Source organism: Oncorhynchus tshawytscha, linkage group LG02, assembly GCF_018296145.1.
Source record: "Oncorhynchus tshawytscha isolate Ot180627B linkage group LG02, Otsh_v2.0, whole genome shotgun sequence".
Lineage (NCBI taxonomy): Eukaryota > Metazoa > Chordata > Actinopteri > Salmoniformes > Salmonidae > Oncorhynchus > Oncorhynchus tshawytscha.
In genome coordinates, this window is record NC_056430.1 from 14,879,145 (window position 1) to 14,902,157 (window position 23,013).

Here is a 23,013-nt window from a genome sequence, read left to right on the forward strand (position 1 = left end):
TTCCCTCCGCAAGGCTATCAAACAAGCTAAGCGCCAGTACAGAGACAAAGTAGAATCTCAATTCAACGGCTCAGACACAAGAGGCATGTGGCAGGGTCTACAGTCAATCACGGACTACAGGAAGAAACCCAGCCCAGTCACGGACCAGGATGTCTTGCTCCCAGGCAGACTAAATAACTTTTTGCCCGCTTTGAGGACAATACAGTGCCACTGACACGGCCTGCAACGGAAACATGCGGTCTCTCCTTCACTGCAGCCGAAGTGAGTAAGACATTTAAACGTGTTAACCCTCGCAAGGCTGCAGGCCCAGACGGCATCCCCAGCCGCGCCCTCAGAGCATGCGCAGACCAGCTGGCCGGTGTGTTTACGGACATATTCAATCAATCCCTATACCAGTCTGCTGTTCCCACATGCTTCAAGAGGGCCACCATTGTTCCTGTTCCCAAGAAAGCTAAGGTAACTGAGCTAAACGACTACCGCCCCGTAGCACTCACATCCGTCATCATGAAGTGCTTTGAGAGACTAGTCAAGGACCATATCACCTCCACCCTACCTGACACCCTTGACCCACTCCAATTTGCTTACCGCCCAAATAGGTCCACAGACGATGCAATCTCAACCACACTGCACACTGCCCTAACCCATCTGGACAAGAGGAATACCTATGTGAGAATGCTGTTCATCGACTACAGCTCGGCATTCAACACCATAGTACCCTCCAAGCTCGTCATCAAGCTCGAGACCCTGGGTCTCGACCCCGCCCTGTGCAACTGGGTACTGGACTTCCTGACGGGCAGCCCCCAGGTGGTGAGGGTAGGCAACAACATCTCCTCCCCGCTGATCCTCAACACTGGGGCCCCACAAGGGTGCGTTCTGAGCCCTCTCCTGTACTCCCTGTTCACCCACGACTGCGTGGCCATGCACGCCTCCAACTCAATCATCAAGTTTGCGGACGACACAACAGTGGTAGGCTTGATTACCAACAACGACGAGACGGCCTACAGGGAGGAGGTGAGGGCCCTCGGAGTGTGGTGTCAGGAAAATAACCTCACACTCAACGTCAACAAAACTAAGGAGATGATTGTGGACTTCAGGAAACAGCAGAGGGAACACCCCCATCCACATCGATGGAACAGTAGTGGAGAGGGTAGCAAGTTTTAAGTTCCTCGGCATACACATCACAGACAAACTGAATTGGTCCACTCACACAGACAGCATCGTGAGGAAGGGGCAGCAGCGCCTCTTCAACCTCAGGAGGCTGAAGAAATTCGGCTTGTCACCAAAAGCACTCACAAACTTCTACAGATGCACAATCGAGAGCATCCTGGCGGGCTGTATCACCGCCTGGTATGGCAACTGCACCGCCCTCAACCGTAAGGCTCTCCAGAGGGTAGTGAGGTCTGCACAACGCATCACCGGGGCAAACTACCTGCCCTCCAGGACACCTACACCACCCGATGCTACAGGAAGGCCATAAAGATCATCAAGGACATCAACCACCCGAGCGAGCCACTGCCTGTTCACCCCGCTGTCATCCAGAAGGCGAGGTCAGTACAGGTGCATCAAAGCTGGGACCGAGAGACTGAAAAACAGCTTCTATCTCAAGGCCATCAGACTGTTAAACAGCCACCACTAACATTGAGTGGCTACTGCCAACACACTGTCAATGACACTGACTCTACTCCAGCCACTTTAATCATGGGAATTGATGGGAAATGATGTAAATATATCACTAGCCACTTTAAACAATGCTACCTTATATAATGTTACTTACCCTACATTGTTCATCTCATATGCATACGTTGATACTGTACTCTATATCATCGACTGCATCCTTATGTAATACATGTATCACTAGCCACTTTAACTATGCCACTTGGTTTACATACTTATCTCATATGTATATACTGTACTCGATATCATCTACTGTATCTTGCCTATGCTGCTCTGTACCATCACTCATTCATATATCCTTATGTACATATTCTTTATCCCCTTACACTGTGTATAAGACAGTAGTTTTTTTGGAATTGTTAGTTAGATTACTTGCTCGTTATTACTGCATTGTCGGAACTAGAAGCACAAGCATTTCGCTACACTCGCATTAACATCTGCTAACCATGTGTATGTGACAAATAAAATTTGATTTGATTTGATTTGATTCTGGATCATCATTTATAATGGGGTCTGAAATGATTGACACCATTGATAATGACTAGCAGCAATTACTGTATAAAAAAATATTCAAATACTTAGCTATATTTTATGCTAAAAACAATTGGGAAATTGTATTATTAGAGGTCAAAAGGTCAAGATTATTAACAACCCTTTTTTCAATACCTTTCAATACCTCACCTTGCGAGGATAACGTCATTGTGCCTTTTTCCAAAATGTTTTATGAGTTGAAGAAAATATTGGGGAGGATCTTACACAATTCCTCCAAACAGAATCCTTCCAGATCCTTGATATCCTTTGTCTGTGCTTATGGACTGGCCTCTTCAATTCAAACCACAGGTCTTCAATGGGTTTCAAGTCTGGAGACTGAGATGGCCATTGCAAAATGTAGATTTTGTGGCCAATTAACCATCTCTTTGTGGATTTTGACGTGTGCTTAAGGTTATTGTCTTGTTGGAATATCTACTTATATTTATCTACTTAGCCTCCTGGCAGAGGCAACAATGTTTTGGGCAGAAATATCCTGGTACTGGGTAAAGTTCATGATGCCATTGACCTTAACAAGGGCCCCAGGACCAGTGGAAGCAAAATAGCCTCATAACATGAAAGATACACCACCATATTTTACAGTAGTTATGGGGTTCATTTCTGCTGTTCAACTCATAAAACATTTTAGAAAAAGGCTCAGTGCCATTGTCGTCGCAAGTTGAGATATTGAAAGGTATTGAAAACAGGGGTGTCGATCATTTTGACCCCTACCTTTTTGAGAAAAAATACATTACTTGTTAAACAAAATCTCTTTTTCTGAGCAATTGTACAGTGCATTCAGAAAGTATTCAGACCCATAGATTTTTTCCACATTTTGTTACCTTACAGACTCATACTAAAATTGATTAAATTGTTTTTTTCTCCTCATCAATCTACACACAATACCCCATAATGATAAAGCAAAAACAGGTTTACAGATTATGACTTTATATTTTGTATTTTACCCCCTCTTTCTCCCAAATTCATTTATGATCTTGTCTCATCGCTGCAACTCCCCAACGGGCTCGGGAGAGGCAAAGGTCAAGTCACGAGTCTTCTGAAACCATGACCCGCCAAACCTCGCTCCTTAACACCCGCCCTCTTAATCCGGAAGCCAGCTGCATCAATATGTCAGAGGAAACACTGTTCAACTGATGCCCGAAGTCAGCCTGCAGGCGCCCGGCATGCCACAAGGAGTCTCTAGAGCGTGATGAGCCAAGTAAAGCCCCCCCAGCCAAACCCTCCCCTAACCCGGACGACACTGGGCCAATTGTGTGCTGCCCTATGGGATTCCCGGTCACGGCTGGTTGTGACACAACCGGGGATCGATCGAACCCAGGTCTGTAGTGACTCCTCAAACAATGCGATGCAGTGCCTTAGACACTTGAGCCACTCGATACTCGGTTTCTAGAAATTTTTGCAGATGTATAAAAAAAAAAATGGAAATACGACATTTATGTAAGTATTCAGACCCTTTAATCAGCACTTTCTTGAAGCACCTTTGGCAGCAATGGCAGACTAAAGTATTTTTGGGTATGAAGCTACAGGCTTGGCACACTTATATTTGGAGAGTTTCTGACATTCTTCTCTGCATATTCTCTCAAGCTCTGTCGGGTTGGATGGGGAGCGTCACTGCACAGCTATTTTCAGGTCTCTCCAGAGATGTTCGATCAGGTTCAAGTCCAGGCTCTGGCTGGGCCATTCAAAGACATTCAGAGACTTGTCCCAAAGCCCCTCCTGCGTTGGCTTGGCTGTGTGCTTAGGGTTGTTGTCCTGTTGGAAGGTGAACCTTCGCCCCAGTCTGAGGACCTGACCGCTCTGTAGCAGGTTTCCATCAAGGATCTCTCTGTACTTTGCTCCACTCATCTTTCCCTATATGCTGACTAGTCTCCTAGTCCCTGCCACTGAAAAACATCCCAACAGCATGATTCTGCCACCACCATGCTTCACCGTATGGATGGCTCCAGGTTATCTTCCCGATGTTACGCTTGGCATTCAGAACAAAGAGTTCAATCTTGGTTTCATCAGACCAGAGAATCTTATTTCTCATAGTCTGAGAGTTCTTTAGGTGACTTTTGGCAAACTCCAAGTGGGCTGTCATGAGCCTTTCACTGAGGAGTGGTTCCATCTGGCCCCTCTACTATAAAGGCCTGATTGGTGGAGTGCTGCAGGGATGGTTGTCCTTCTGGAAGATTCTCCCATCTTCACAGAGGAGCTGGAGCTCTGTCAGAGTGACCATCGGGTTCTTGGTCACCTCCCTGACCAAGGCCCTACTCCCCCGATTGCTCAGTTTGGCCAGGAAGCCAGCTCTATGAAGAGTCTTGGTGGTTCTGTGCTTCGACACAATCCTCTCTCGGAGCTCTATTTCATCTCATGGCTTGGTTTTTGCTCTGACATGCATTGTAAACTTTGGGACCTTATATAAGACAGGTGTGTGCCTTTCCCAGTCATGTCCAATCAAATGAATTTACCACAGGTGGACTAGAATCAAGTTGTAGAAACATCTCAAGGATGATCAATGGAAATAGGATGCACATGAGCTTCATTTCGAGTCTCATTGCAAATGGTCTGAACACTTATGTAAATATGTTGTTGTTTTTGCAAAAATAAAAACAACTGTTTTCTCTTTGTCATTATTGTAAGGTTCTGTATTTATTTTCTTAGTCAACCTTGTGTTCTGTTTCTTTGTGTTCTTGAACGTAGCCCTGTCTTTCATTTTTGTTCATTGATTTCACCTGTGTTAGTTACTCACCTGGTCTCAACAGCTCCTTATTTAGTTCAGTTCATTCTGTTTGTGCCTTTGTGAGGTATTGTTCGTTTTGACTCTACTAAGCCTTTTCCTAGCTCGTTGGTGAGAACCAGTTATAACCTTCAGTCCTAGTTTTGATTCACCTGCCTGTTTGCCTACCCGTGTATGATGATTGCCCGCCTGTGACCGATTCCTGCCTTCTGCGTGTGAATCTACACTTTTTTCTCCCTGAGTATTCATTACAATTATGGGGTATTGTGTGTAGATGAGGATTTTTTTTTATTTAATCAATTTTAGAATAAGGTTGTAACGTAACAAAATGTGGAAAAAGAGAAAGGGTCTGAATACTTTGCAAATGCACTGTATATAGTTGTTGTATAAAAAATGTGCATCCACTATAGCTCAGTATTTGAATGATTTATTTTTGCTCATCTTTATCAATGGTGTCAATAATTTCAGACCCCACTATAGATGGTAGTCCTCGATTGTAATGAAGCTGTGTTAGTCCTGGGTTGTCATGAAGCTGTGTTAGTCCTGGTTCGTCATGAAGCTGTGTTAGTCCTGGGTTGTCATGAAGCTGTGTTAGTCCTGGGTTGTCATGAAGCTGTGTTAGTCCTGGGTTGTCATGAAGCTGTGTTAGTCCTGGTTCGTCATGAAGCTGTGTTAGTCCTGGTTCGTCATGAAGCTGTGTTAGTCCTGGGTTGTCATGAAGCTGTGTTAGTCCTGGTTCGTCATGAAGCTGTGTTAGTCCTGGTTCGTCATGAAGCTGTGTTAGTCCTGGTTCGTCATGAAGCTGTGTTAGTCCTGGGTTGTCATGAAGCTGTGTTAGTCCTGGGTTGTCATGAAGCTGTGTTAGTCCTGGTTCGTCATGAAGCTGTGTTAGTCCTGGTTCGTCATGAAGCTGTGTTAGTCCTGGGTTGTCATGAAGCTGTGTTAGTCCTGGTTCGTCATGAAGCTGTGTTAGTCCTGGTTCGTCATGAAGCTGTGTTAGTCCTGGGTTGTCATGAAGCTGTGTTAGTCCTGGTTCGTCATGAAGCTGTGTTAGTCCTGGGTTGTCATGAAGCTGTGTTAGTCCTGGGTTGTCATGAAGCTGTGTTAGTCCTGGTTCGTCATGAAGCTGTGTTAGTCCTGGGTTGTCATGAAGCTGTGTTAGTCCTGGGTTGTCATGAAGCTGTGTTAGTCCTGGGTTGTCATGAAGCTGTGTTAGTCCTGGGTTGTCATGAAGCTGTGTTAGTCCTGGTTCGTCATGAAGCTGTGTTAGTCCTGGTTCGTCATGAAGCTGTGTTAGTCCTGGTTCGTCATGAAGCTGTGTTAGTCCTGGTTCGTCATGAAGCTGTGTTAGTCCTGGTTGTCATGAAGCTGTGTTAGTCCTGGGTTGTCATGAAGCTGTGTTAGTCCTGGGTTGTCATGAAGCTGTGTTAGTCCTGGGTCGTCATGAAGCTGTGTTAGTCCTGGGTTGTCAGTGTGTTAGTCCTGGTTGTCATGAAGCTGTGTTAGTCCTGGGTTGTCATGAAGCTGTGTTAGTCCTGGGTTGTCATGAAGCTGTGTTAGTCCTGGTTCGTCATGAAGCTGTGTTAGTCCTGGGTTGTCATGAAGCTGTGTTAGTCCTGGGTTGTCATGAAGCTGTGTTAGTCCTGGGTTGTCATGAAGCTGTGTTAGTCCTGGTTCGTCATGAAGCTGTGTTAGTCCTGGTTCGTCATGAAGCTGTGTTGGTGAAATCACGTTAGCCACTGACACCGGTAAAACTCATGGTCTTAGCTATGAATGAGGGCTGTGAGGGTGGATTCTATGTCGACATGGTTCTCATGTTCTAACTACAGAGGAGGAAGATAAGGGATGTTTAGTGCCATTCACACCAGATGGATATGGACGTCAGACCTCAAACTCATTTGCACAGCAAAGTCCTCCAGATTATATCTATGGCACCAAGACACATGGATGCTGGCAACCAGTCAAGATAATGCTCATCTATTTGCTGGGGCTAAGATATAGACGAGTCTAATTAGACTTCACAAACAAATGTAATGTGTCAGATATGGTATTGATAAGTAGGTAGAATAGTATGAGATCAAGTTAACTAGTATGTAGATTATCTAAGGAAAGTAAGGGTTTTGATTATTTAACCAGCTTTATGTAAACACCCAATATTAATATACCATCTTGATGGATTTTTCTTTTTGCAATTTCAATTACTGTGCAAATGAGACCTAGATGATATATTTATTTGACAGTGAATACTTAAATACAAGTGTTTATTGTCACGACTTCCACCGAAGTTGGACCCTCTCCTTGTACAGGCGACGTTCAGCGGTCGAAGTCACCGACCTTCTAGCCATCACAAATCCACTTTTCATTTTCCATTGGTTTTGTCTTGTCTTCCATCACACCTGGTTCCAATTCCATCAATTACATGTTGTGTATTTAACCCTCTGTTCCCCCCCCATGTCCTTGTCCATAATTGTTTGTGTAGTGCTTGTGCACGTTATGCTGGTATTTACCGGGTTTTTTTTGACCCATTTATTATTACTATTCTGTTTATGGTTATTAAACACAACCGTTGTAAATCAGTTTCCGCTCTCCTGCGTCTGATTTCTCTGACGCCCCTAGCATCGCATTACAATTATCCTAGAAATTAAGTATCTTCACATAATTATGAGGGAGAAAGAAAAGATGCTTCACTTGATAATAAGAAATCTGATAAGCAGAGCAAGGTGCCAACCTCTGTAAATCCTCTTCTTATTGGATTGAAATCCCTGAGATTTATCAGACTACACACAGTATATCCATCTACTGTCGATATGTCACCATCACAGACATTTCCAAAGTTGAATTGCTGATTGACTTTCACACTTCATTATGTTATTCAGTTCTTCCCCCCCAAAAGCCTTTCCTTATTGAACAGAATGACTGGGTGTGCTTGAAAAATATATTTTCTTTTCGAGGTCCACACATGTTGCTGCAGTGAGGAGAGAAAAATGTTGCTCCCTTTCATCTGACACAGCCATGCCCTCAGTCCTTGATTGGCAGTCCTTATACAGTACCAGTCAAAAGTTTGGACACACCTACTCATTTAAGGGTTTTTCTTTATTTTTATTATTTTCTACATTGTAGAATAATAGTGAAGACATCAACACTATGAAATAACACATATGGAATCATGTAGTAACCAAAAAAGTGTTATACAAATCAAAATGAATGTTATATTTGAAATTCTTAAAAGTAGCCACCCTTTGCCTTGATGACAGCTTTGCACACTCTTGGCATTCTCTCAACCAGCTTCATGAGTTAGTCACCTGGAATGCATTTCAATTAACAGGTATTCCTTGATAAAAGTGAATTTGTGGAATTTATTTCGTCCTTGATGCGTTTGAGCCAATCAGTTGTGTTGTGACAAGGTAGGGGTGGTATACAGATAGCCATATTTGGTAAAAGACCAAGTCCGTATTATGGCAAGAACAGCTCAAATAAGTAAAGAGAAACAACAGTCCATCATTACTTTAAGACATGGTCAATCAATACAGAACATTTCAAGAACTTTGAAAGTTTCTTCAAGTGCAGTCGCAAAAACCATCAAGCGCTATGATGAAACAGGCTCTCATGAGGACCGCCACAGGAAAGAAAGACCCAGAGTTACCTCTGCTGCAGAGGATAAGTTCATTAGAGTTACCAACCTCAGAAATTGCAGCCCAAATAAATGCTTCACAGAGTCCAAGTAACAGACACATTTCAACATCAACTGTTCAGAGGAGACTGTGTGAATCAGGCCTTCATGGTCAAATTGCTTTAAAGAAACCACTAGTGAAGGACACCAATAATAAGAAGAGACTTGCTTGGGCCAAAAAACACGAGCAATGGACATTAGACCAGTGGAAATCTGTCCTTTGGTCTGATGAGTCCAAATTTTAGATTTTTGCTTCCAACCGCCATGCCTTTGTGAGACGCGGAGTAGGTGAACGGATGATCTCTGCATGTGTGGTTCCCACCATGAAGCATGGAGAAGGATGTGTGATTGTGTGGGGGTGCTTGTTGGAAAAGCATTCCTCATGAAGCTGGATGAGAGAATTCCAAAGCTGTCATCAAGGCAAACGGTGGCTACTTTGAAGAATCTCAAATATGTAATATATTTTGATTTGTTTAACACTTTTTTCATTACTACATGATTCCATATATGTTATTTCATAGTTTTGATGTCTTCACTATTATTCTTCAATGTAGATAATGGTTCAAATAAAGAAAAACCCTTGAATGAGTAGGTGTGTCCAAACGAGACCGTGCCAACTGATTATTCCAGGCAAGAGTCATTCACTTTGAAATGGTAATAGCTATGATCATTACCCAGTGGACATCCAAGCCTACTGTAACTGCTTCAACTGCATGATGTGACCTACGTTATTTTGTTTACCAATGCACAGCAGTGGTTCGGAATAAAGTGGCAATATTTGCCATGGTTTCTCTGCTCTGGAAGTATTTTATCCTCTCAGAAAAAAAAACATTTTAGACAGAAGTGCTTCTCTTCTAATGGATTTCACCATATTGAGCTTAAACCGATACAAACAATTAACCAACTTTTCCCCTGTATCTCCTTTTCCAAGTCAAACAGCACTGATGATTATAGTTGGATACAGCGCTCATAAGAAAACATAGCGGACAAAAACAACACTTAAGAAATCAAAGCAATGTTTGCAGTCCATTATTCTCCCAAGGAATGCTAATCAAATCATGAAACTACATCTCTCAAAACCTCCTGAATAAGTCTCCTGTATTACTGTCTGTAACTTTCCTTTAGCAGTGAGAATGTTTTTATGGCGATGAATGGCAAACATCTCTCTGCAAGACCTTGAGAGTGGCTACGGTGGGAAGGTTGTAAAGTTTGAATAGGCCTACAAAAGATTCATACTATCTCCACAAATGCAACACAAAGCCTAAAACTTTAATAATGTCTTCATCTTCTGCCTGTCTGACTCCAGTGAGAGGACCAGGTTCAAAGGCCAACAATTAATTGGCTGTGTGCCAACCAACATGCTTTCATCCACTCAGGAGCAAATATCCCAGAACAGGTGAGCAGGTTTTGATTCATGAACAATATGGCTTTACAGTATGTTCCCAGTAAATGTGGCTCTAATTTAGTTCAACCAAGTGTGTTTGAATTACTAAATATTGCAGCTATATAGCCACAATGTTGTCACTGTGGCGGTTCTGGGGGGCAGTGCCCCTGTGACAACAATTTTGGACCCCCTTGTGGCCCCCTAAATGTGGAGTATGAATTAATTTTGACAGAACAAATTTTTGCTATCGTTCTTTTTTTACATCCGTTATTAGACAGTGGCAATGATGACGATTATGAACATGGTCTTTTGCCTGCTAATGCAGTGAAGAAAACAATGACTACAATAACGTCTAATGTAACTGGCCCCTCTAACAGTACAACTGGCCCCAGCTTGGCCCCCCCAGTTGAAATGGTCTAGAACCGCCTGTAAATTGTGACTGTGTATGAAACTTCAAATCACTGAAGATTGACAGCTACAGTAATAACCGCAGCAAATCATTCTATTGATTTTGCATTGAACTGACAATGCTGAGTCAAAGGAATCTGGCAATGGAAATGAATCTTTAGTGCAATCATCACTTTTAAACCACCCTCTTTCTGTTTTTCAGATACAGACTTTGATCTGAGAAGTCAAGATCTCTTCCAGAAAAGTACTAGAGGTACTTAAAGGGCCAATCAGCAGTTGAAACAATAACAAAGTGAAGTCCCCGCCCCTGTTTTGGTAAAAAGCTGAGGGATGTGGCTGGAGAAATATTATCACTCTCAAATTCATAGACATAGCTTTGGCTACAAAGGCTGAATATTCATGATATCAAAATTATAGTTTAAAGATCCCGAACAGTGAAAATCATGTTTTTCATCAAATTAGGTCCTATTCGGGTAAAATCAGTTCAAAGTATTGTTACCCAAGTATGAAAAATGACTGTAGCTAATACATTGATAAAGTTTAATCATAAAGTTACTGGTCCCCTCCCTCTAGTTCAAACTCTTGGATTCAGGAGGCAGGCATTACCAAAGCTGGAAATACATCAACGGTAGCATCTTATCATCTTAACTCATTTAAATCCGTCCCACTTTAAAACCGTCATCACATGTGCGCCTACTCATTGCTTTGCATTTGTTTACAAACCGTAAACTAGCTACTAGTCGCTAGCTTAAGCAGAACGTACGACCAAATATACTGGTAACCTTTCATCTGCGGTGTGACTGTTTGCTAGCAAGGAACTTATTAGCATGCCGGCAAAAGCACACTGTGTTGTGACTGGATGCCTTAGTGTACAATTAACCTTACACTATTTTCCGAAGAATTAAGACATCCGACGATAGTGGCTCGGGTGGACAGGCTGCAAATGAAGATCATGTCAGACATGTGCAGTGCACATTTCGAGTGAAGTTGCTTTATCAATTGGGAAGAACATTCAATGGGTCTTGCCAGGAAGCTAATCCTGAAGACAGATGCTGTACCATCATCGTCAGTAGATTTTGCAAGCGTAGACCATGATGTTAGTATCAGAGTTTGATGAGTCTGTCATGATACGTTACCCCTGAAAATCATATTTTGCTATTCCATTGTGTGGGTTGTATTATTTCACCTTCCATCTCCTTTTGTCTTTCCACTATCATCAAGCTGTAATGATAGACATTTTAGAAAATGTACTGTCTTTACAGCTTCCCAGGCAACCCACCAAAACAGGAATAGTGCCATACAAAAAACAGCTTTCCCAAGGCAAAGAAGGGGGACTTGGTGTGAAGCCTATGAAGTCGGACCTAACATACTGTAAGTCATATTTATTCATTTCAAATCTACATTTCGGGCACAGGAAAATTCCTATTACAAACATTGAAAAGTTTCACAATAAAGTTCACAACCAAATATTGCATTTTTCAAATTGAATACTTCAAAAACACCATAAAACACATGGCAGAATGAGTAGACCACGACATCAAGGAATTGATAGCATCATAACACAGAACAGTAAATAAAAGGAAATTCAATTCACTACCCATTTACCAAAATTTATTTTTTCAAAAATATTGAAAAGGGATGGCTCCTGGATCTCCTCTTCAACGAGGTCAGCCTTGAGCCAGCAAAGGACCGTATGCAGGGAAGCTGTGGGAGCTGACCATCCCAGGACCCCTGTCTGCCCAGTGTGAGAGACCTGACAAGGAGGCCATAGCTGGATTTGTCTCCCGCTCAATCTTGTGGGTGACTGAAGCCAAGTGGGTGACTGAAGCCTGCTTGATTGAAGTGGGGTACATGGGTCCCCCTCTCATCCATCTCTATACTGTAGTTGGTTACATTCCCTAAAGCCTAAGTAATTCACTTTTACGTGATATGACATCACACTTTGTATAGTTTTTTTTCAAACATTCGGACGGGAGATGAGTGTTACAAATTGTATGAATCAATGGATCCTGCACATTGTAGTGTGCCGGGTGCCTATATTAGGCTTTTTAACGATGTACGCTGAGAGTCGGGAAGCAAGTTCAGGAAGTGAATACATTTAATAAATAAATGAACAGCGCACCGACATGAAACAGCAACAATGACGACTGGGGAAGAAACTGAAGGGAGTGACATATAAAGGGCAGGTAATCAAGGAGGTGATGGAGTCCAGGTGAGTGTCATTATGAGCTGGTGGCAGGCTTATGGCTCTGGGAACTTTTTTTGTCAAATGATGTCTCACCATTATTTCTCATGAGTGATCATGTTGATCAATATTTCAGCTATGGTGGCCAATGGTAAATAATCAAATACATTTCTGATCAATACATATAATTCTGAACATATTGCATTTATAATGCTAATTCAGAGGCACCAATACATTTCCAGTACATTTATTGTATGCTGTTTTCATATACAATCCCTTATGTCTAAGCTTCTAAGATGACTCAAGCTTCACTAATTCTTGTGAAGAAGTGTATTCTGTAATGTGTTACAAAACAATAGAAATGCAGTTGTGTATTGCTGCTGTTTGTCTGATATCCAACAGTCCATGATCCGCTCTGTTGACCATGAAAACATTTAGCGGGGAAAATGGTTTGAGGCATACTATTTAGGCTCATGACATGTGGTCCATTGTTTACCTTGTTACCTGGCAGCGACCAGTGTTTTTCAAAGCGATGCCAGTCAAGGCAAGCTCATGAATATAAGCTCCCCGCCCATTCAGCCTGTTCGTTCAGGCTTTCTGATCGTTAGAGATGAGAGAAAAGGTCAAATGTCTTAAATTCGGAGCATTTTAATAGCGTCAAAATATTATGGGTGATGTTTTGGTCATTCAAAGGCTATTTTTAACTTGGGAAATAGGATGACTGTGCATGAGCTATAACACATGACTGCACCATGTTTTATAGCTATACAGTGTTTGTTTACATTTACTTTGTTTACAAACATTGGAGTTAAACAAGAGTATATTTTGAGTTCGACAGTTAAACTAAGCTCATGAGGCATTTATAAGATATTATTCAATAATCAATAGGTATAAATTATTAATTTACAAGTCTAAATGGATGGATGTGAGGAGTTATGAGAGTTGGCTAAAGCACAAACAGGTCTGGGGCCAGGCTATTGGGTGCTTTTCTACTCTGGGATTTGCTTTACAGTGCCAACTCACCTCCCATTGGCTGGGTTAACAAGGAAATAATTGCTAATGAATACATGAGGATTTGATACAGTAGGTAAGCTTGCATTTCATCTTGTCTTTATTAAGAAAATTAAGAGGAAAAATGTGACAAAAATGTCATGTTAAAGTGAGGTCTCTAGCCATCTATGTCATTTTTATCCAGAGCAGCTTACAGTCGTGAGTTTTCCCCACGGAAATCGAACCCACGACCCTGCCGTCGAACCCACAACCAAAACCCACAACCCTGCCGTCGAACCCACAACCAAACCCACAACCCTGCCGTAGCAAGTGCCATACTCTACCAATTGAGCCACACGGGACCACACATAGTTCAATATTTCATTGTTTAAAATGCTTTAGTGGGTCTTGTACGCTAGCCTAAAGACAATGTAGTATGGTGTCTGACTGTTTTTCTGAAAATAACTGTATTTATATATTTGTATCTAAGGGCTAGACATCCATATTTTTCCACTCAACAAACTTAATTTCCAATTCATTAACACACAGTAGGGGCTATTGAGCCAATAACATGACTGGCACAGGATCAGGGTGATAAACCTGCCATGAATACAAATCCATTTTTACACTGCCTGCTATTCTCTCACTCACCAAAGTTGGTATTAGAGAATATAATGGCATGGCACAGTAACTATTGACTGATTCCAAATGTGAAGCAAGTTAGACCAAGGCCCTCTTCCTCCTTTGAATCATGCAGTGTAATCTGATCTGCTGTAGTCAGACAGGGAATCTCAAAGAATCAAAAAATGTGTGAAAAATATGTGGGTATAAAAGGAGCACAACAATGATCTCATTTTATAGAATAGTTGAAGAAACTAGGAGGCAGGGTTTTGAGAAGAAGACAGACTTCAGTTCAAGTAAAGGCATGGGAGGAATACAAAATGATGTATTGAAATGTATGTAATTTATGTAACGCTTTAATTAAACAAACATGAACTCGTACTCTCACTACTGGTGTCCCTTAGGGCTCGGTTCTAGGCCCTCTCCTCTTCTCTCCATACACCAAGTCACTCATTCTGACACCCAGGTGGCGACACGCTCTCTGCGTGCCTGGCAGATATCTCAACTTAGATGTGGCCCACCACCTCAAGCACAACCTAGACAAGACAGAACTGCTTATCCAGGGAAGGCCTGGCTGATCAAAGACATCTCCATCACGGTTGACAACTCCACAGTGTTACCCTCCCAGAGTGCAAAGAACCTTGGCGTGACCCTGGACAACACCCTGTCGTTCTCTGCAAACATCAAAGCAGTGACCCTCTCCTGCAGGTTCATGCTCTACATCATCCGTAGAGTACGACCCTACCTCACACAGGAAGCGGTGCAGGTCCTAATACAGGCACTTGTCCTCTCCTGTCTGGACTACTGCAACTCACTGTTGGCTGGGCTCCCAGCCTGCACCATCAAACCCTACCTGGTTTTCAACCTCCCCAAGTTCTCTCATGTCACCCTACTCCTCCGCACACTCCACTGGCTTCTGGTCAAAGCCTCATCCACTAAAAGGGCCATGGTACTTACCTATGGGACAGCAAGAGGAACTGCCCCTCACTACCTTTAGGCTATGCTCAAAGCCTACTCCCCAACCCGAGCACTCTGTCCTGCCATCTCAGGTATCTTGGCCCTCCCACCCCAGTCCAAGCTCTTCCCTGTCCTGTCATCCCAATGGTGGAACCAGCTTGGACAGCAGAGTCCCTGCCCATCTTCCGAAACCCTACCTTTTCAAACAGTATCTTAAATAATCCTCCTCCTCACCTCAACCCCCCAAAAAAAATGAATACAAAAATTAGAAGAATAACCAGCACTTGCACTTGACCCCCCCACTCGGACTCTACTGACTTTAATGAGTAAAAATATACTTTCTATGTGACTGTGATATATGGTTGTCCAACCTACTGTAGGTATCTGTCACACCTGATCTATTTCACCTGTTCCTGTTATTGTCTCCACCCCCTCCAGGTGTCACTTATTTTCCCCAGTGTATTTATACCTGTGTTTCCTGTCTCTCTGTGCCAGTTCATCTTGTATGTTTCCAAGTCAACCAGCGTTTTTCCCATTCTCCTGCTTTTTGCGTTCTCCTTTTTCTAGTCCTCCTGAGTTTGACCCTTGCCTGTTTCTGGACTTTGTACCCACCTGCCTGACCATTCTACCTGCCTTGACCACGAGCCTATCTGCCACTTTGTACCTCCTGGACTCTGATCTGGTTTTGACCTTTTTGTCTGTCCACGACCATTCTCTTGTCGACCCCTTTTGATTAATAAACGTTGTAAGACTCCAACCATCTGCCTCCTGTGCCTGCATTTAGGTCTCGCCTTGTGCCTTGATATTATCTTAAGATGACTGCACTAACTGTAAGTCACTCTGGATACGAGTGTTTGCTCTTCATAATGACGCCGGAGAGGATGGCTGCCATTTTATTGGCTCTAAACCAACTGTGCTATTTTGTGAGTTTTTTTGCATTGTTTGTAACTTATTTTGTACATAATGTTGCTGCTACCGTCTCTTATGACCGAAAATAGCTTCTGGACAAAACAGCAATTACTCACCTTGAACTGGACAAATATATATTTTTTTATAATGTGTCGGATGAGAGGGATTTACTTCAGACACCCGAACAGGCCCTCATCCCCGTCATTCGCAGGAGAAAGAGACAGAGATTTTGCGGAAGGAGATCAGGGTGCCTTGTGAGGATCAAGCGGTGAGTGGCTAATCTGCCTTCGCCATCGGTACTTTTAGCCAACGTACAATCGCTGGATAATAAATTGGATGAACTAAAAGCATGTATATCCTACTAGAACAGCAGGCTCCGGTTAGACAAGGGGTGGTGGTCTATGTATATTTGTAAACAACAGCTGGTGCACAATATCTAAGGAAGTTTCAAGGTTTTGCTCACCTGAGGTAGAGTATCTCACGATAAGCTGTAGACCACACTATCTACCTAGAGAGTTTTCATCTGTATTCGTTGTATCTGTCTACATACCACCACAGACCGATGCTGGCACTAAGACCGCACTCAATGAGCTGTATTTCTCCATAAGCAAACAGGAAAATGCTCATCCAGAGGTGGCACTCCTAGTGGCCGGGGACTTTAATGCAGGTAAACTTAAATCCGTGCAGGTAAATGCAGGTAAACTTAAAACTTTTTTACCTCATTTTTACCAGCTTGTTAATTTCGCAACCAGAAGGAATAAAATTCTAGATCTCCTTTACTCCACACACAGAGACACGTACAAAGCTCTCCCTCACCCTCCATTTGGCAAATCTGACCATGATTCAATCCTCGTGATTACTGCTTACAAGCAAAAATTAAAGCAGGAAGCATTGTTTTGCCTGCGCAGACTGGAATATGTTCTGAGATTCTTCCGGAGTACACCACATCAGTCACTGACTTCATCAATAAGTTCATCGATGACGTGGTCCCCACAGTGACTGTACGTACATACCCCAACCAGAAGCCATGGATTACAGGAAACATCCGCACTGAGATAAAGGGTAGAGCTGCTGCTTACAAGGAGCGGGACTCTAACCCGGAAGTTTATAAGAAATCCTGCTATGCCCTCCGACGAACCATCAAACAGGCAAAGCGTCAATACAGGACTAAGATTGAATCGTACTACACCGGCTCCAGCACTTGTCGATGTGTCAGGGCTTGTAAGCTATTACAGACTACAAAGACAAGCACAGCCGAGAGCTACCCAGTGACACGAGCCTACCTGACAAAGCTAAATTGCTTCTATGCTCGCTTCGAGTCAAGTAACACTGAAACATGCATGAGAGCATCAGCTGTTCCGGGACGACTGTGTGATCACGCTCTCCGCAGCCGATGTGAGTAAGACCTTTAAACAGGTCAACATTCACAACATTGCCAGGACGTGTACTCCGAGCATGCGCTGACTAGCTGGCAAGTGTCTTCACTTACATTTTCAAATTCTCCCTGTCTGAGTCTGTAATACCAACATGTTTCAAGCAGACCACCATAGTTCATGTGCCCAATGATGTGTTCTCACATCAACACCATTATCACAGAACAGGTAACAACACATCCACCATGCTGATCCTCAACACAGGGGCCCCTCAGGGGTGCATGCTCAGTCCCCTCCTGTACTCCCTGTTCACTCATGACTGCATGGCCAGGCACGACTCCAACACCATCATTAGGTTTGCAGATGAAACAACAAAGGTAGGCCTGATCACTGACAAAGACAGCCTATAGGAAGGAGGTTTAGAGACCTGGCCATGTGGTGCAAGGATAACAACCTCTCCCTCAATGTGAGCAAGACAAAGGGGCTGATCGTGACCTACAGCAAAAGCCAGGCCGAACAGGCCCTCATTAACATCGATGGGGCTGTAGTGGAGCAAGGCGAGAGTTTCAAGTTCATTGGTGTCCACATCACCAACGAACTATCATGGTCCAAACACACCAAGACAGTCGTGAAGAAGGCACGACAGAACCTTTTCCCCCTCAGGAGACTGAAAAGATTTGACAATGGTCCCCAGATCCTCAAAGTTCTACAGCTGCACCATCGAGAGCATCCTGACCGGTTGCATCACCGCCTGGTATGGCAGCTGCTCGGCATCTGACCGTAAGGCACTACATGGGGTAATGCATACGGCCCAGTACATCACTGGGGCCAAGCTTTCTGCCATCCAGGACCAATATAATAGGCGGTGTCAGAGGAAAACCCATAAAATTGTCAGAGACTCCAGTCACCCAATTCATAGACTGTTTTCTCTGCTACAGCACGGCAAGCGGTTCCGGAGCTCCAAAGTCTAAGACCAAAAGGCTCCTCAACAGCTTCTACGCCCAAGCCATAAGACTGCTGAACAATTAATCAAATGGTCACCTGTCTATTTACATGTTTATTATCTATGCATAGTCACTTCACCCCTCCCTACATGCCTACATGTACAAAAACGAACCTGTACCCTCACACACTGACTCGATACCAGTACCCCCTGTATATAGCCTCATTATTGTCATGTTATTGTGTCACTTTTTATTATTTTTTATTTTTTACTTTAGTTAATTTGCTAAATATTTTCTTAACCAACAGTGCATTTCAAGAAGAGTTAATGGGTTGTAAGTAAGCATTTCATGTTAAGGTCTACACTTGTTGTATTCGGCGCATGTTTGATTTGAAATACAATGCTTTCAATTTTTGAAATATTTAGGACTAACTTATTCCTTGCCACCCATTCTGAAACTAACTGCAGCTCTTTGTTAAGTGTTTGTTAATCATTTCAGTTGTGGCATGCCGCATGCCGTTAGTAAAGACAAAGTAAGGGGCCTAGACAGCTGCCCTGGGGTATTCCTGATTATACCTGGATTATGTTGGAATGGCTTCCATTAAAGAACATCCGCTGTGTTCTGTTAGACAGGTAACTATTTATCTACAATATAGCAGGGGGTGTAAAGCCATAACGCATACATTTTTCCAGCAGCAAACTATGAACGATAATGCCAAAAGCTGCACTGAAGTCTAACAAAACAGCCCCCACAAACTTTTTATGATCGATTTCTTGTTGAATGTCCTTCCCTATAAGCGTGCTGAAAGTCTGTTGTCGATTTGTTTACTTTAAAATAGCACTGTATCTGGTCAAACACAATTCTTTCCAAAAGTTTACTAAGGGTTGGTAACAGGCTGATTGGTTGGCTATTTGAGACAGTAAAGGGGGCTTTACTATTCTTAGGAGAATGACTTTTTCTAGGCTTAAATTGAAAATGTGGCAAATAGGAGTGGCAATATTGTCCACTATTATCCTCAGTAATTGTCCATCCAAGTTGACAGACCCGGGTGGCTTGTCATTGTTGATATACAATATTTTTTTCACCTCTTCCACGCTCACTTTACGGAATTCAAAATTACAATGCTTGTCTTTCAGAATTTAGTCAGATATACTTGGATGTGTATTGTCAGCTTTTGTTGCTGGCATGTCATGGCTAAGTTTGCTAATCTTGCCAAAGAACAAAATCATTCAAGTATTTGGCCATATCAGTTGGTTTTGTAATTAATTGTAACGGTTTTCTTGGGGTGAAGGAGAGGCGGACCAAAATGCAGCGTGGTTTCTATTCATGTTTAATTTAATAAAGACTCTACACATGAACAGACTAACAAAACAAGAAACGTGAAAACCTAAAACAGCCCTATCTGGTGCAAACACAGAGACAGGAACAATCACCCACAAACACACAGTGAAACCCAAGCTACCTAAGTATGATTCTCAATCAGAGACAACTAATGACACCTGCCTCTGATTGAGAACCATACTAGGCCGAAACATAGAAATACCCAAATCATAGAAAAACAAACATAGACTGCCCACCCCAACTCACGCCCTGACCATACTAAATAATGACAAAACAAAGGAAATAAAGGTCAGAACGTGACAGTACCCCCCCCCAAAGGTGCGGACTCCGACCGCAAAACCTTAACCTATAGGGGAGGGTCTGGGTGGACGTCTGTCCGCGGTGGCGGCTCTGGCGCGGGACGCAGACCCCACTTCCCCCATCGTCTTAGTCCGCCTTATTGTCCGCCTCCGTGGCTTTCTAACCATGGCCACCTTTCTCAATGACCCCACTGGACAAAGGGGCAGCTCGGAACAGAGGGGCAGCTCGGGACAGAGGGGCAGCTCGGGACAGAGGGGCAGCTCGGGACAGAGGGGCGGCTCTGGCGCCTCTGGGCTGAGGGTCTCTGGCGCCTCTGGGCTGAGGGGCTCTGGCGCCTCTGGGCTGAGGGGCTCTGGCGGCCCCTGGCTGACTGGCGGCACTGGCGGCCCCTGGCTGACTGGCGGAACTGGCGGCCCCTGGCTGACTGGCGGCACTGGCGGCCCCTGGCTGACTGGCGGCACTGGCGGCCCCTGGCTGACTGGCGGCAATGGCGGTCCCTGGCTGACTGGCGGCACTGGCGGCCCCTTGCAGACTGGCGGCACTGGCGGCTCCTTGCAGACTGGCGGCACTGGCGGCTCCTTGCAGACTGGCGGCACTGGCGGCTCCTGGCAGACTGGCGGCACTGGCGGCGCTGGGCAGACTGGCAGCTCAGGCAGCGCTGGAGAGGAAGGCTCTGGCAGCGCTGGACTAAGGAGCTCTGGCGCCTCTGGAATGAGGGACTCTGGCGCCTCTGGAATGAGGGGCGGGAGCTCTGGCAGCGCCGAACAGGCGGGAGACTCCGGCTGCGCTGGAGAGGAGGAAGGCTCTAGCAGCGCCGGAGAGGCGGGAGCACCTGTAAGGATGAGATGGAGAGACAGCCTGGTGCGGGGGGCTGCCACCGGAGGGCTGGTGCGTGGAGGTGGTACTGGATAGACCGGACCGTGCAGGCGCACTGGAGCTCTTGAGCACCGAGCCTGCCCAACCTTACCCGGTTGAATGCTCCCGGTCGCCCTGCCAGTGCGGCGAGGTGGAATAGCCCGCACTGGGCTATGCAGGACGAACCGGGGACACCGTGCGCAAGGCTGGTGCCATGCAAGCCGGCCCAAGGAGACGCACTGGGGACCAGATGCGTAGAGCCGGCTTCATGGCACTTGGCTCGATGCTCACTCTAGCCTGGCCGATACGTGGAGCTGGTATGTACCGCACCGGGCTATGCACCCGCACTGGGGACACCGTGCGCTCCACCGCATAACACGGTGCCTGCCCGGTCTCTCTCGCCCCCCGGTAAGCACAGGAAGTTGGCTCAGATCTCCTACCTGGCTTCGCCATACTTCCTGTGTGCCTCCCCCCAATAATTTCTTGGGGCTGCCTCTCGGGCTTCCTTGCCAGCCGTGTTCGCTTCGCCAACCTCATTCTCCTGTAACCTTCCGCGCACTGCTCCATCGAATCCCAGGCGGGCTCCGGCACTCTCCCTGGGTCGACCGCCCACCTGTCTATCTCCTCCCAAGTTGTGTAGTCCAGATTCTGCTCCCATGTCCCGAAATCCTGACATCGCTGTTGCTGTTCCTGCTGCTGCTGCCTCTGTTCCTTCTCCTGCTGCTGCTTTTGCTGCAGCTGCTGTTTACCACGCCGCTTGGTCCTGTTGTGGTGGGTGATTCTGTAACGGTTTTCTTGAGGTGAAGAAGAGGCGGACCAAAATGCAGCGTGGTTTCTATTCATGTTTAATTTAATAAAGACTCTACACATGAACAGACTAACAAAACAAGAAACATGAAAACCTAAAACAGCCATATCTGGTGCAAACACAGAGACAGGAACAATCACCCACAAACACACAGTGAAACCCAGACAACCTAAGTATGATTCTCAATCAGAGACAACTAATGACACCTGCCTCTGATTGAGAACCATACTAGGCCGAAACATAGAAATACCCAAATCATAGAAAAACAAACATAGACTGCCCACCCCAACTCACGCCCTGACCATACTAAATAATGACAAAACAAAGGAAATAAAGGTCAGAACGTGACATTAATGAGCCATCTGATTCAATGAATGATGGAGCAGAGTGTGCCTGTTTGCCCAAAAAATCATTTTGGGCAAAAAGGCATGGGTAAATCCTCAGTGAAAATTCTCCATTAGTCATTAAGCTGCTGAACAGACGTTGAAATAAGATGTTTGCATCAGTACCATCACCTCACAAGGCACAGAGGGTTCTGAAAGCACTTCTATGAACCCTTGTAAGGCTTTTCATTACAGTATGCAGAGCCGGCTCTAGCATTTTGGGGGCCCTAAGCGAGATTTGGGGCCCGCTCTTGACGGCAGAAGTACATTTTTAAAAAAAGGTTAATTTCCTGCAATTCTACACATTTTGTCATGGGGTATAGAGAAAATGTAGCAGTTTTAATGCACGTTTTCTGCAGTTCTACACATTTTGCCATGGGGTGGAGAGAACATTTATCTTTTTTTTTTAACACTTCATGCAATTATACTAATTTTGCCATGGGGCAGAAAATTTTTTCCTTCCTGTTTTACAACTAATTTCCTGCAATTCTACCCGCTTTGCCATGGGGTGGAGAAAATTTGTTTTAGTTTTAAAGCAAATTTCCTACAATTCTATACATTTTTACATGACATATGCCATGTTACGTAACGATATCTGACTGAGAGTGACTAACAAAAGCTTTGGTTACTAAGTTTAGATAGCCTTGACAGCTGACTTACAAATCTAAATATTGTTAGCTGACATGGCTAATTGAGTGACTGTTAGTGACTGACATAACAAGAGAAAAATTGTTGATGCACAAACAAATTTAAAACTTGCACCAACAGTAAGTTGAGACCCCAACTGAGTTCCTTTCTAGGGCCCTAAGCGACCGCGTATATCGCTTATGCCTGGAGCCGGCCTTGATAGTATGTTTTAAATCTGAGGGTTATTTCACTACTTCAAGGCCTCCAGAGCAATTTGGTACCTTTTTAGAATACTTCACAATCCTAATGATAATTA